This window comes from Leptodactylus fuscus, chromosome 11 (assembly GCF_031893055.1).
Source record: "Leptodactylus fuscus isolate aLepFus1 chromosome 11, aLepFus1.hap2, whole genome shotgun sequence".
Classification (NCBI taxonomy): domain Eukaryota; kingdom Metazoa; phylum Chordata; class Amphibia; order Anura; family Leptodactylidae; genus Leptodactylus; species Leptodactylus fuscus.
In genome coordinates this window covers 65,041,220-65,056,459 of record NC_134275.1, presented here as the reverse complement: position 1 = coordinate 65,056,459, position 15,240 = coordinate 65,041,220, and the positions used below count along the sequence as shown (strand labels likewise).

Below are 15,240 nucleotides of genomic sequence, written 5' to 3'. Positions count from 1 at the left end.
ATGCTCGGCCACCATCAAACTTAACTGAACTTGAATTGTTTTGTAAAGAGGAATGGTCCAAAATACCTTCATCCAGGATCCAGGAACTGATTAAAAGCTACAGGAAGCGACTAGAGGCTGTTATCTCTGCAAAAGGAGGATCTACTAAATATTAATGTCACTTTTCTGTTGAGGTGCCCATACTTTTGCACCGGTCAAATTTTGGTTTAATGCATATTGCACATTTTCTGTTAGTACAATAAACCTCATTTCAATCCTGAAATATTACTGTGTCCATCAGTTATTAGATATATCAAACTGAAATGGCTGCTGCAAATACCAAAATATTTAGAACTAAAAATGATTAAGATTAATAGGGGTGCCCAAACTTTTTCATAGGACTGTAACACTCATCATTGTTTCCATGATTGATGACGCCACAGACTATATTGTATACTCCATCTCCCTGCACAGAGCATGTATAGCAAACTCTCCCATATGCATATGCCAGAATGGGACAACATTTTGTCAACAATTTATTGTGTGTAGGGGTTTCAGACCCATGTAGGTGTCTACCATAGCACCATAGGGAGCTACCTCCTTTCTTCTTCCTCTAAGGCTACATGTAGAGGGACGTGAGCATATGCCAGGACTGTTGTAAAATGATAGATGCAGACCCATTCAGTGCTTTCGGTGAGCCCGTTCTGCAAAACAGACAGGTTTAGGAGGTGTCCTGAGCCTGGGGCATAGAAAATAATGAGTCAGTGTGTTATCCATGAAAAACCATAGCTAGCACACTGACCAAGCATACATTCATATGCATCGAGCCAAGAACAGTGGTCACCAACCAGTAGCTTGGGAGCCACATGTGGCTCAAGACCCCCCCATCTACATGGCTCACCATGGAAGGCCTAAGTTATCATCATAGGAACTAGTACCAAAATTACAATATTGAATATGTGTCCGAACCTCTTAGCAGTGCTGGGTTAGATGGCATAATATAATACCACTGATATAACTATGGCCATATGGTAGATTTGGAGATCTGTTTACATGGCTAGGTACTGCATGGTGTCTGTGATTGCTGTAGTGCTTTGCCTATGGGGTAATGTGACCCAGAGTTTTGGGGCTTAACCTGGCGGCCTTGGTGGTGTTGGACGCTCTGTTGCAATGGTGGTGGTTGCATTGCTGGCCACATTCCATAGAGTAGGGACCCACTATTAAGAGGACACCAAGAAAAATGTATGTAAATGGGATGATAGTGGGTGTTAAATGTCTGCTGAACAAGGCGTAACACAGCTGTACAGCCATGGAGTCCTGAGTTCAACATCTTATATACCGATACCAAATTGACTTCCTATGAATTTATATAAAAAAACTATATTGGGAACACCAGTGGAAACAAGAGTCAAAGCAACATCTATCAACCGTGTAATAAGCATCTGTAGCTGCAGGTGTTAGTCCACATGCACACAACCATATTAGCTCCCAGTTTTGTAGTGAATAGTAACGGGTCTACCATAGAGGTGTCTACTGTACCTCCATATGCTGCAAACAGAGCCACCTGAGGCCTTTTTTGCTGGATACTGTATGGTACGCTCCATTACACACTACACGCATATTGGTATTTTCTAGTAAAAGTATTGCTTCTAGGGGAGAGTGTGTATACTGTACATATAGCTCATAACACGGTCTGAATGGCAATTCACAGAGGCCATGTGGTCAGAGTGCTACAGTTATGGAATCGATGCTTCAGCAGTTCCCAAATTTAAAGGAATTGCTATTTCAGTAGTTCCCCAACACGCTGCAGGGAACTGACATTACCAACAGACCAGTGGCGTAACTAGGAATGGCGGGGCCCCGTGGCGAACTTTTGACATGCCCCCCCCCCCAACCGACACCAACGCCGAAGACCTCGACCGACCCCCTCCTCTGCACTCTATTATGTCCATTAGTGGCCACTGCACACAGTATTATCCCCCATAGTGGCCCCTGCACACAGTATTATCCCCCATAGTGGCCCCTGCACACAGTATTATGTCCATTAGTGGCCACTGCACACAGTATTATCCCCAATAGTGGCCCCTGCACACAGTATTATGTCCATTAGTGGCCACTGCACACAGTATTATCCCCAATAGTGGCCCCTGCACATAGTATTATCCCCAATAGTGGCTGCCTGCACACAGTATTATCCCTCATAGTGGCCCCTGCACACAGTATTATGTCACTCAGTGGCCCCTCCACAGAGTATTATCCTCTATAGTTGCCCCTGCACACAGTATTATGCCCCATAGTGGCCCCCGCACACAGTATTATGTCCCACTGTGGACACCCATAAACAATTATTATACTCTGGTGTCTTTTCAGACCCCAGAGTATAATAATCGGAGACCCAGGGGAATAAAAACATTAAAAAAAAAACCAGTTGCTTACCTATTCCCCGGCTCCTATGCTGTCGGCCGCCGCTCTCGTCCTTCTTTAATGACGTCGGACGTCACATGACCCGTGAAGCAAGCGGGTTCATGTGACGTCAGACAAGTAGTTAGGAGGCCTGGCAGGATCGTGGAGAGGTAAGTAACAGTATTTATTATGTGCCCTTACCTCTCCCGGTCTGCCGATCATTATACTCGGGGGTCTGCAAAGACCTCCAAGTACAATGATAGTATTTGTGGGGCCCGCGGTGTAAATAGGGCCCGTAACGGCCTATTACAAAAAAAAAAATTCAGCGGTAGCGGCTGTCACCGGGTTCCCTAATGGCCCGGGCCCTGTGGCAGCCGCCTCCGCTGCCTCTACGGTAGTTACGCCCCTGCAACAGACAGCAATTGAACAAACTACCAGTAATCCTATATCACTCTGGTTTGCAGAGTCTAAGGTCACCATGAAGTATTTGTCAGATATAACTCAACAGGACCCAGGTTGCAACCCCAGAACAAGGTGCCAGAAAATAGGTGCACTTGCAGGCTAAGGGCCAAACCAGAAACCTTGTGAAAGACAGAGTAAAGCACAAGCCAGGGGCAAAAACCAGGAGTGTACAAGAATAGCCAAAATTAATTCAGAAGAATATCAGATATCCAGGCCATGATCAAGTCCAGGAGGTCACAGATAAAGCCAAATCCACAAGTGAGGGAATAACCAGGTAAGCAAGCAAGGAAAAACCAGGGAATCAGCAGTAAACAGGGTAGAAAACTGGAAGTCAGTTCTGAGAGCAGAAAACCTAGATTACTAATGTAATCACAGGCAGATGAGAAGTCCCAATACCCTGCCTCAGCCCTTGACTGGATGGTGAAGTACAGCCCCGATTGTCTCTACATCTCAAACCACTAACTGGCTGAGCCGACCCAGCCAAAGTTTTACTGTTATGGATAACAACCTTAAAGCAAATGCCTGCAGCACTATACAGTAGAGTGACAACTGGATATTTAGATTCCTGACAGCTGTGTACCTATGTGCATTATTGTACTGTATCCTTGAATATGGATCAGTCATGTGCATGAGTATTATGCTTCAAATATTTAGTGTAGAAAGTGTCACCACATTTTTTTTGGGGGGGCCCTATTTACTTACCAATCCTCACTCCAGCTCATGGCCGCTAGCACTTCCCCTTCTGCGGAGGCGGCTGTGAGCAGGAGTGAGGATCAGTAAGCAAGGCCGCGGGTGGGCAAACCCCACAAACACTGCTATTATTAGACTCGGGGGTCTTTTCAGACCCCCAAGTATAATGATCGGAGGGCCAGGGGAAGTGGGGGAACATAAAAAACACTGTTACTTACCTCTCCTACGCTCCAGCAGGCTTCGGGCCAGTTTGGTGACATCACAGATGTCATGTGGCACAGGCCAGTGTCATTATGCGTCGTGACCCCAGCCTGTATTAGGTGATGTCTGATCCAACATTGAAGAGATCTGTGGGTAGGGTGCAGAAGCCAGGGAGAGGTAAGTAACATTGTTTTTTAAGTTTGTATCCTCCCCTGGGTCTGAAAAGACTCCAGAGTATAAAATTGTTCATGGGTGATCCACAATGGGGCAAAATTCTTTGTGAAGGGGCCACTATGGGGCATAATACTGTGTGTAGGGGCCACTATTGCATATATTAATGTGTGTGTAGGGACCTCTGTGGGGCATAATAGTGTGTGCAGGAATGCAGTTTGTGCGGGATGGAGGTCATGGTGGGGGGGGGGGTCAGAGGACTAAGGGGGTCCATATGTCAAATGTTCACCTTGGGGCCCCACCATTCCTAGTTACACCACTGGATAGATCATCTATTATTTATCCTAGAAAATTTCTTTAAGATAAACACAGGCCCCTTTAAGATGCAATTTCTTGGCCTGAAAAAGATGTAATATATTATGATATTCTGGAATTTTGCCTCCTATAAGAAAATTGAGAAAATCAGGTAATCGGAATCAGCGGGAGCTGAATGAGTAATCTAAATTCCGTAAATAAGTCTGTTTCTATCTGAATTATGCAAATTACACTTAGAAACATATTCACGGCAATATACCAATTAAGAGCAGATATTTCAAGTATTCAGATTCTATGTAAACTGATGACAAGGCTCTGCAGTATATACACTCAGCAGTAATATACCCGGCCTTATCTAAGCATGTATCATTGTAATAGGTTGTGCAGTGCCAGAATCGGGTTTACTCGATGGATGGTGATTAATGATCCTTCCTTTATACATCTGGACACGAGGCATGGAGAATTGGCAGGAAGATATTTTATTACGTTATCACTGTGTAGTAAGAGTTTACTTAAAGGAACAGTCCAGGCAAAACTGATACACTGAGTACTGAATGTTCTGCGTGGGTGGGGCATACAACAAGGGTAGAGAATCACCTACCACCCCCACAGAATCTATTTTGTGCAACACTCTTCCAACTTTCATGCAGGGGAGTTCTGTATAGATTATCCCCACACGATAGCAAAAGAGATGGGAATAACCAGGAAAGGCCAGCACCAAATACTCCAGGGGCTGTCCTTAATATATATAGAGAGCACCCTTGCCATTGGTACACAGTTAATGGTGGAGAGGTGGTGTGGGTGCCCACGGGAAGGAATTCTACAGCATTAGAAAAACATTGCCTCCAAAAACAGAGCCATACCAGTCCATTGAATCAAACAGAGCTGAACTGCAATACCACACAAAAGCTGTAAGCTGGTGGGGCACTATTTTCTAAAGAAATTATCCATATTTTGCTCTTCATGAACATCCCTTTCCATAATATAACACCATCTATGTATATTTGTTGGGTCAAATAATACAAGATAGGGGAAACTAGACTGCACCAACAAAGCATGCTTTAAGACTATGTTCACACTGAATTCTGTGCTACCTGAAATTCCGCTCTGAATATGCCTCTATTTGTTTTCAATGGTAGGCAGAGATAAAAGCAAGACACTGAAAAATAAGTGTCCTTCTCAGTGTTGCCACAGGTTCCATGGCTGATTGGCTGCAAAAAACATGGCGCATGATGCTCAGCTGATTAGCCCCATGTTATCTCTATGGACATCATGGCAGTACATGGACTTTGTCACATGGGGCACAGAACCGAAACCATGGATGAGCCACAATCTATCCATCCCAGACATGGAGCCTCCCCATAACCACTCCAATGATGGGAATAGGACCCATGCACATGCAACACCAACAACTAAAACCATCGACAAAACCAAAAAAATCGACAAACCAAATACCTGACACCAGTCATCATCTCTACCAAAGTCTTCTGCTGAAACTAAATAGTTGTCAAAGATAGGCAACATAGCTAATACATATTCCCGGAAATTCTGTCCTACTTTATACGTCCCGCTGCAATGCAAAAAGTTTGTCATTCCAAAATAATCTCCGGAATTACTTGTAAATGAATTCCCTCTGCCATTAGCAGTCCGGCTGAGTAGGATTCGCCTCCTCTTTCTCTTTAACCGCATTGATTATGGCTGACCTTTTAGTAGAGCGCACAAGATCTGTAGAAAGTTGAATGAGTAAAATGTAGGTTACTGAAGAATTTTGGAGAAGCGTTCCCTTTAGATCTGCCGTTCAGATCCCTGTAATATATTCTGCTTCAGATATTTAAACACTGCAAAATAAATGAGAATTTAGAAAGAGAATAAGATGAATTGACAATGAGGATATGACGGCTGGGCGCCATATATGACATCTGATTTCAGGTGCAGGAGGTGGAAGAATAAGATCTACGTAGGTAGGACCTTTATATGGCTTCTTATTGAAGGTGGCCAACTGGTGGTACTCACAATAAGGAAGAGGGGCTCCATGGTATTTCTTTATGGGCCATAGCGAGGATACCACAAGAAGGATGGCCGGTGAGTGGTGGGACATGAACTAGGTGGCAGGTCCTAATTTGTAGTGGTCTGGGTGGTCAGAGGCTGTCTAGGGGGTCGTTGAGTTTGCCTAAATATGGGCACCGAGACAGTTGGGCTTGATAGAGTAGTAGCACCATAAATTTTCTATAATGGATTGTTTTGTTTGTTTTGGGAGCAGGTTCCTTAAAAGGTTTAGCTTATGTCCACCTTAGGGACCATTTATATGAAGAGAAGGGAGTAGATAAGGTGTGACATGACCTATTGAATTCTGTATCTTATCTATATATAGGACAGATGGGAGTATCGGTGTGCAGAGAAGTCAAAGGATTGTTCATTACCTGACCTCTTTGGATTAACTAAATCAGGACTTGGTCCACTGGTAGACCCTCTGGCAGACCAGTCATATCTTGTCTTCATTTGGGACATGTACATGCCCCAAGTCTTCTTCCACTAAGCTGCGTCAGCTGTTGTACAATAGTGACATTACAGTACGGCTGTATACAACGCGTTTCCTGGGGCGTCTTCTGTAATTGTTAGTAGAGATGAGCGAACAGTGTTCTATCGAACACATGTTCGATCGGATATCAGGGTGTTCGCCATGTTCGAATCGAATCGAACACCACGTGGTAAAGTGCGCCAAAATTCGATTCCCCTCCCACCTTCCCTGGCGCCTTTTTTGCACCAATAACAGCGCAGGGGAGGTGGGACAAGAACTACGACACCGGGGGCATTGAAAAAAATTGGAAAAAGTCATTGGCTGCCGAAATCAGGTGACCTCCATTTTAGACGAATAGTGGATTTCAAATCCGGGTCATATGAGAATGTGAACTTTGTGACTATGAGACAGGGATAGCTGTACAAGCAGGGATAGCTAGGGATAACCTTTATTTAGGGGGGAATGTTATTAAAAATAACTTTTTGGGGCTCTATCGGGTGTGTAATTGTGATTTTTGTGAGATAAACTTTTTCCCATAGGGATGCATTGGCCAGCGCTGATTGGCCAGAGTACGGAACTCGACCAATCAGCGCTGGCTCTGCTGGAGGAGGCGGAGACTAAGATCGCTCCACACCAGTCTCCATTCAGGTCCGACCTTAGACTCCGCCTCCTCCAGCAGAGCCAGCGCTGATTGGCCGAATTCCGTACTCTGGCCAATCAGCACTGGCTAATGCTTTGTATTGGCGTGATGAAGCAGTGCTGAATGTGTGTGCTTAGCACACACATTCAGCTCTACTTCATCGGGCTAATAGAATGCATTGGCCAATCAGCGCTGGCCAATGCATTCTATTAGCTTGATGAAGCAGAGTGTGCACAAGGGTTCAAGCGCACCCTCGGCTCTGATGTAGCAGAGCCGAGGCTGCACAAGGGTTCAAGCGCACCCTCGGCTCTGATGTAGCAGAGCCGAGGGTGCACTTGAACCCTTGTGCACCCTCGGCTCTGCTACATCAGAGCCGAGGGTGCGCTTGAACCCTTGTGCACCCTCGGCTCTGCTACATCAGAGCCGAGGGTGCGCTTGAACCCTTGTGCACACTCTGCTTCATCAAGCTAATAGAATGCATTGGCCAGCGCTGATTGAAGCAGAGCTGAATCTGTGTGCTTAGCTCAACTACTCCACCGGTGTAGTTGAGCTAAACATACACATTCAGCACTGCTTCATCACGCCAATAGAATGCATTGGCCAGCACTGATTGGCCAGAGTACGGAATTCGGCCAATCAGCGCTGGCTCTGCTGGAGGAGGCGGAGTCTAAGGTCGGACCTGAATGGAGACTGGTGTGGAGCGATCTTAGACTTCGCCTCCTCCAGCAGAGCCAGCGCTGATTGGTCGAGTTCCGTACTCTGGCCAATCAGCACTGGCCAATGCATTTCTATGGGGAAAAGTTAGCTTGCGAAAATCGCAAACTGACAGGGATTTCCATGAAATAAAGTGACTTTTATGCCCCCAGACATGCTTCCCCTGCTGTCCCAGTGTCATTCCAGGGTGTTGGTATCATTTCCTGGGGTGTCATAGTGGACTTGGTGACCCTCCAGACACGAATTTGGGTTTCCCCTTAACGAGTTTATGTTCCCCATAGACTATAATGGGGTTCGAAACCCATTCGAACACTCGAACAGTGAGCGGCTGTTCGAATCGAATTTCGAACCTCGAACATTTTAGTGTTCGCTCATCTCTAATTGTTAGCATTAATTCTGGAATCATGTCTCACTTGTAATAACAGATTTATAAAGCATGTTGTGAATTATTGCTCCACGGTGAAGGATCTGGATATTGCTTGAAGAGGATTAGGCATGAAAATAATGATAATGGATTAATAGTGATCTATGTATGATGTATCGGAGCGTATGCAATGAATCACTAGGGTAAAGCTAGGTTCACATCTGTATTGGAGACTCCAACGCAGATCCCATCTAAAATTGGTTAGTCTTCCTCTAGCCTCAAATCTCCCTCATTGGGCAATATTTACTACTACTACTCATATCAACTAAGAGGTCTCTTCATAATTCTCTAGCGTCAAAAATTCTAGTGTCAAAACTGAAATCTATAAAATTCGGAGACTGGCATAGATTTCTGGATTGACTCATGTCAGTTTTCTGGTGAGTTATGATAAATTTGTTGGGATAAGGCAGTTCTGCCCTAGATCACTATGGTCTCCACCCACTCTATTCAGTTAAAAAGTGGCAGAAAGATCAGTGTCGTCCATCTTTGGTGCAAAAATAGACCGTGTACCAACTATCCACAAGTGCTTGGATGTGTTGTAACTAGAGATGGGTGAACCACTTTGGCACAGGCCACATTTAACTTGAATATTCCAAAATTGTTCGGTTTTTTAACAAAAACATACATGGCGGTAAATTATTATACTCTGGAATCTCTTCAGACCCCAGAGTATTATAGATGGAGGACCAGGAAAGGTGTAAAAAATATTTCTACTCCCCTTCCCATACCTTTTTGGGGCCTCCCTGAGGTGTCCACTGCTCTCCTGGTGGTATCATGTGTCCAGAGTCACTGCAGAAGCCTGTGAATGGACCACAGAGGTGACATCGGTGTGCCAATCCCAATCAGTGGGATGTCATGATGCGATGTGATGAGGCCGAAAAAAGGTGAGAGAAGGTGAGTACCGGTATGTTTTTTATTTTTTATAAATCCCCTTGGCATCCACCTATTTCACTCTGGGGTCGGAATATACCCCATAACATATAAAAATGTCACTTCTGGTTTTCATCTGAACCCAAAACGAAATCTTGGGGAGTTCGCCTATCTCGAGTTGTGACATATTAGAATGTAATCCACAGGGTTGAGCCTGATCAGGTCCACTGGTGGGGTAAACAGAAGACAACTATATCTGACTTTAGAGAAGATTTCTTACTTTTTGGTTTATCCTTTATGAAAGGTGAAAGACTTACTGTATATACTCGAGTATAAGCCGACCCGAATATAAGCCGAGGCCCCTAATTTTACCACAAAAAACTGGGAAAACTTATTGACTTGAGTATAAGCCGAGGGGGTGAATGCAGCAGCTACTGGAAAATGTAAAAAATGAAAATGGTCGGAGTTTTTGGGTGCAGTAGTTACTGGGTGCTGGGAGAGGGGAGGGGGTGTTTTGGTTGTCTGTCTGCCCCTTCCCTGAGCTTGAGGGCTGGGGTTTTTCCCCCACTTTGAACTCAGCCTGGCTGAATATAGGGGATCTGCAGTGCTCCTATTAACCCCTTCCCAATGGAACAGGAGCACTGCAGATCCCCTATATTCAGTAGACCGGGCACTGTCAGACACAGGGATACCTAATGTGTATCTGTTTCACAGTCATTTTCTACTTTTGTAAGTATTCTAGGGAAAGGAGGGATTTACAGCTTTTATTTTTTGCACTAATTTATGGGAGATTATATGCATTAATATTGTGGCTGGTCATAGACCCCCCCCCCCCCCCCTAGAAAAAAAATATATTTTTTTTTTTTTTTTTTTTTTTTTTTTTTTTTTGCTGACTCAAGTATAAGCCGAGGGGGTTTTTTTTCAGCACAAAAACTGGGCTGAAAAATTCGGCTTATACTCGAGTATATACGGTAGGTGGAATAAAGGGGTTAACCCAGGACTTCAATCAATGGCTTACCAGTAGGTAATCTATGGGGTCCAATTCTCAGCACCCTGACAGTCAGTTGTTTGGAGGGTCTGCTCACTGTCCCCTCAGAGGAATTAGCATTTTGGAAGAATTTCAGTGCCAAATCCAGGCCTGTATCTGCCTCTGATAAGATGAGGAGGAGGAGGAAAAAAGAATCCTCTGCCTTGATCTTGGCTCGGATTATCAAGCTTGGGGTTCCTGGGAAGCCATTGCTGAGTTTTCCAGGCTTCCTCCTAAAGTTGTTAAAAATTTCTCTAATGACAGCCAAAATTTGCGTAACTAGGTTGGCAGCACAGCAAGAAGAATATGACATATGAGCCTTGATGACTTCCTGTCAAAGGAAGAGAGGAGTAGAGCGTGAACTGGGATCAGAAGGTCCCCACAACACAAGATTTCTGACAGATGATGTACAAGATCACAACTATGTGCTCAACAAGTCAATTAATATATAGCGTGCGACAGGGCCAGACGGGAGCTCAGCATCAGGTCTTGCATCTAAAGCATTCTGCCGTGAGGTACCGGAGACTGGAAAACCTCATCATATAGTCCTCTGTTTTCCCATCACAATGTGAATAATGATATAATGTGTCAGTCAAATTCTCGTCGAGTCAAATTCATAATATATGGGAATGAGCCAACATCCCATAAGATCAGGAAGATGCTAGGCTGATACCTTGTCCCTATGTAGGTGACCTCCATATTCATAGACAAAGACCTGGAGTCATCTGGTGGTCACCTCCTAAGAAGATGGACTTGAGACATATAAAATAACTGGACTTCTTACCAGAGATGAGCGAGTAGTACTCGATCGATTAGGTTTTCGATCGAATACTACGGTATTCGAAATACTCGTACTCAATCAAGTACCACTCGCTGTTCGAATGTAAAAGTTTGATGCAGAACCAGCATTGACTGGCTGAATGCTATACAGTCGGCCAATCAATGCTGGTTCTTCTTCTACCTTTAGAAGTCTTCTCCGTGCAGCTTCCCCGCGGCGTCTTCCAGCTCTGAATTCACTCTGCCCGGCATCAGGCCTGGGCAGAGCCGACTGCGCATGTCTGCTTGTAGTGCGGACATGCGCAGTCGGCTCTGCACGGGCCCGATGCCTGGCAGAGTGAATTCAGAGCCGGAAGATGCTGCGGGGACGCTGCACGGAGAAGACTTCTCGGAGGATCCAGCCCGACCCTCACTCGTGGACTTGGTAAGTATAATTTGATCAAACGTTGCCCCTGGAACGAGCATTTTCCCCCCATAGACTATAATTGGGTTCAATATTCAATTCGAGTAGTCGAATATTGAGGGATTACTCGAAACGAATATCGAACCTCGAACATTTTACTGTTCACTCATCTCTACTTCTTACGAAAAATAAAAAAGTAAAAATATTACGTAAAGTCATTTGTTTTTTTACAAGGATTAAAAACAATGGAACTGAATATGTATATAGACATGTGCATTGTTTTGAAGGCTATGATTTATCTTTGTCCATAGAGACAATAGAAATCCAACAGATGGATGTCCAAGATACACCCGTCAGGGGTTGGGTCAAAAACAAACAAAAAAAAAAAAAAACAGCGAAATTCATGTTTTGTTTTTTAAACCGTCCATTAAAAACAGGTGCAAAACAGATGAGACTCGACCACTGAAAATGGAGAAAGGGAACAGCAGCAACAAGGCCATTAAAAAAAAAAAAATGCCAATTGATAATTTTTTTTAATTTTTTTTAAAAATTACTATATCCTGCATTTTTTACTCTGACCGCTAAACCTAATAATAGCATGACACTTGCCAATTCCATAGGCATTTCTATTGCAGCAGTCCCCTCACTTACATCACAAACAAAACAGACAGGATTACAATAAAATATAACCCCTTTATCCATAACAATAGCGAGCCATCATCGCATCCACTACTGACAATAGATGGTGCCATGGCCTATATACTCTCCTCTGTGCACAAAGCAGGTCAACAAAACCCTCCCATAGACCCCAATGAATCAGCTCCAGACTATTGCCGCCTATGGCCATGACGATTCTGTAAAGCAGATCGCTAAATGCTGCAATAATTTGTAATAAAATGTGATCTATTCCTTATAGCCTGTATATAGTCTGTATACTGTGTGTATTTCTATGGGCTGGAAACAACATTTCTGCATTTATTTTTGCAAACGTCTTTACCTATAAGAAGAAAAGAAAGGGAAAAAAATACTTTACAGTCAACAGTAATTTTGTGACAAACATCAAATGAACTTTAAGGAAAAAACTTGTCTTGAGGAAGAATAGAAGAAATTGCTCAGCGGGGTCCTAATTTACACATTGTGTGCTAAAGGTGGATTAAGACAGGGCAGCAGTGAAAGAAGCATTCAGCAGACAATGGGGAGCGAGAAATGAACAATCTCAGATGGCTTTTTTTTTTCCCAGAGACTTTCAGAACACAAAAGCGTCTTTCAAAAGGTGAATGGATTCTGTGAGTGGTGAGTGGGAAGAAAGATGGCGAGGAATTCAAATCCTTCCTTACCCCCAAAGAGGCTGCCTCAACCTTCCGAGAGCACTTAACATCCTGGAAGAAAGTCAATGCCGTCAGTATTTCTGCCGCTCTGGTTACCTGTAGTAATGCGGTCCCGAGGAGATAGATCAGTGTCACGGGGAAACAATATCTACCCGGTGGGATCGGGAAGGGGCTGAGCCGCGGCACCAAGCTAGTCGTTACTAAGGTTATACGGAATGATATATCGCTACTTAGGCTACAAGACCGTGGCAGTGTGTCGAATCCGGGGTTGAAAGACCCGTGGATGATATCAGTATGCTACCTGTTCCTCCACTGCCTTTAGTAGGCCCAGGTCGCAAAATGGACAGGTATAGGATCTGTCTTGGGTTTTGTCCCAGTGCCATAGAACATAATGGGCCAGTGTGAAAAATATGACTAGCACACAGTCATGTGCATGGAGCCTAATGTAGTATACTGTACAGTAAGTCCTCGCCATCCATGAAGAATAGGTCCCAAGCCTACCTGCAGAGACTGGAGCTCGCGGATAGCATTAAACGCTATCCCACACAATGGACAGAGCCAGATACTCATTGCAGTGTGCAGTGACTGTGCTGTTATAGGCCCGGGCCGGCTCTGTACACTGCTCAGAGAACCCTTGATCGGTGTTGGCCCCAACAATGAGTTATCCAAAGAACATTAGTATAAAGCCATATATAATCCCTTGACGCTAACTGTGGTTAACTGGTTAATAAAACGTGCATCATGTCCCCTTTTTGGACGAGATGAGCAGATTTGCCTGCTCTTCCAGGAGTCTGGAAAGTCGCCCCCTTTTTCAAGAGTCTCCCGAAGCTGAAGGGAGAGTTGGCAAATATGATATAAGGAAAGGAGGGGCTGGTCTAGCTATTGAAACGCGCTCTTCAACATGGCCGATATATACACACAGAAGAGGGCCAGATTAGCTACGTTCGTCCCTTACTGTAGGTTCATACTAAGTTTCGGGTTTCTGTTCCTTGGGTCCACTTGGGGAAGCGTAAAACGGAAACCCAATCTGCTGAATGGGTTTGCCAGGTTTCTGCCCAAACAATGCGTAGAGAAAAGTCCTACTATATACACAGAGGAGGGTCAGCTCAGCTAAGTTTGCCCCTTACTTTGGGTTCACACTAAGGTTTTGGTTTCCATTCTTCGGGTCCGCTTGGGGATTTCTCTAATGTGACAGGCCCCGGGGAGTTTGTCTGGTTTAGGATAAGGCGTGCACCTCATAATACATCAGGTGCAACCCCCCGCCAGAGCAAAGATTATCAAGACCATTGTGGGTCTTGATACTGTAAATCACCCCTTTGTGTTCCAATCTACATAGTGTACGCAGAGACATTGCCCCATAGATTTCTGAAAGGTCTTCTTCAGGTCTACAACCACTTGGCTCAGGTGTCTCTACCTATTGGTTGCTAATAGTATAGGATATCCCAAACAGGAAAAAGGCAAGCCAAAGCAATATATAGTGGTCATAAACCCCCCGCCCGCAGTGTCGTGCCCTGTATATATGTATATTAGGATCACTAGAAGAATTACGGGAGGAGCTCTATAGGATAAACGGCCGGGATCAAGCTCTCCCAATAGCATGAAGTAATAAAACCTACAATATGCCAAGAAAGTATGTATTATGTGATAACGTTGTGGCGGGATTATTAATTCCACTATTCAATCAAATGTGATGTAGGCTTTATAGGAGAATAAATAAAGACTTGTAATGCCACTCAAGACCGGGGACACATAGGCGAATGTGCGGCACGAAGGAAATCGTGCTGTCTGGAAGAAAATGTTCTTTCGTGTAAGTGGAGGCTACTGAAGTATACAGCCATTGATTGGGATAAATAGAATATTATTATGTGTGCCCATTCCTAATGGCATCTAATAATATTCTAATTATAGACTGGCGGTAACAGGGAGGGCAGCGAGGAGATCTTAGTTAGAACTCGACAGAACCACAATATGTAGTATATGTAACTCTAACCATACTCCTCCAGGGTGATGTTTCCTTGTATTCCGGTTTACCAGCGCCATCACCACTACTTTCCCTTGGATGAGAAGTCTTATAAAACTTGATATAATTCCAATGTAAATGGAAAATTTACATTTTCTCCCAACTTCTTTGACATATGGAAACATTGTGGTAAAACAATTATCAAGGTAACTAAAAATTTGTAATGGCCAAAGCCACTATAGTACCCTGATCCAGATGGTTTGCAGCCAGAAATGTTGTATGTAATCTTTATATTTTAACTGTTGCCTTCTCTCTGCTTTCTTCAGTTTTTACAGCGTACGTTTCCTCTCTCTATGCT

General features: G+C 44.2%; 2 protein-coding genes across 3 annotated transcripts in view; both read left to right on the top strand.

The window, feature by feature from the left end:
* The window catches only part of FANCF (FA complementation group F), a 58,809-nt gene that overhangs the window by 10,341 nt on the left and 33,228 nt on the right, over positions 1 to 15,240 (top strand). The gene's annotated exons all lie outside the window — the stretch shown is intronic.
* The window catches only part of LOC142184165 (leucine-rich repeat and fibronectin type III domain-containing protein 1-like protein), a 365,943-nt gene that overhangs the window by 349,083 nt on the left and 1,620 nt on the right, over positions 1 to 15,240 (top strand). The gene's annotated exons all lie outside the window — the stretch shown is intronic.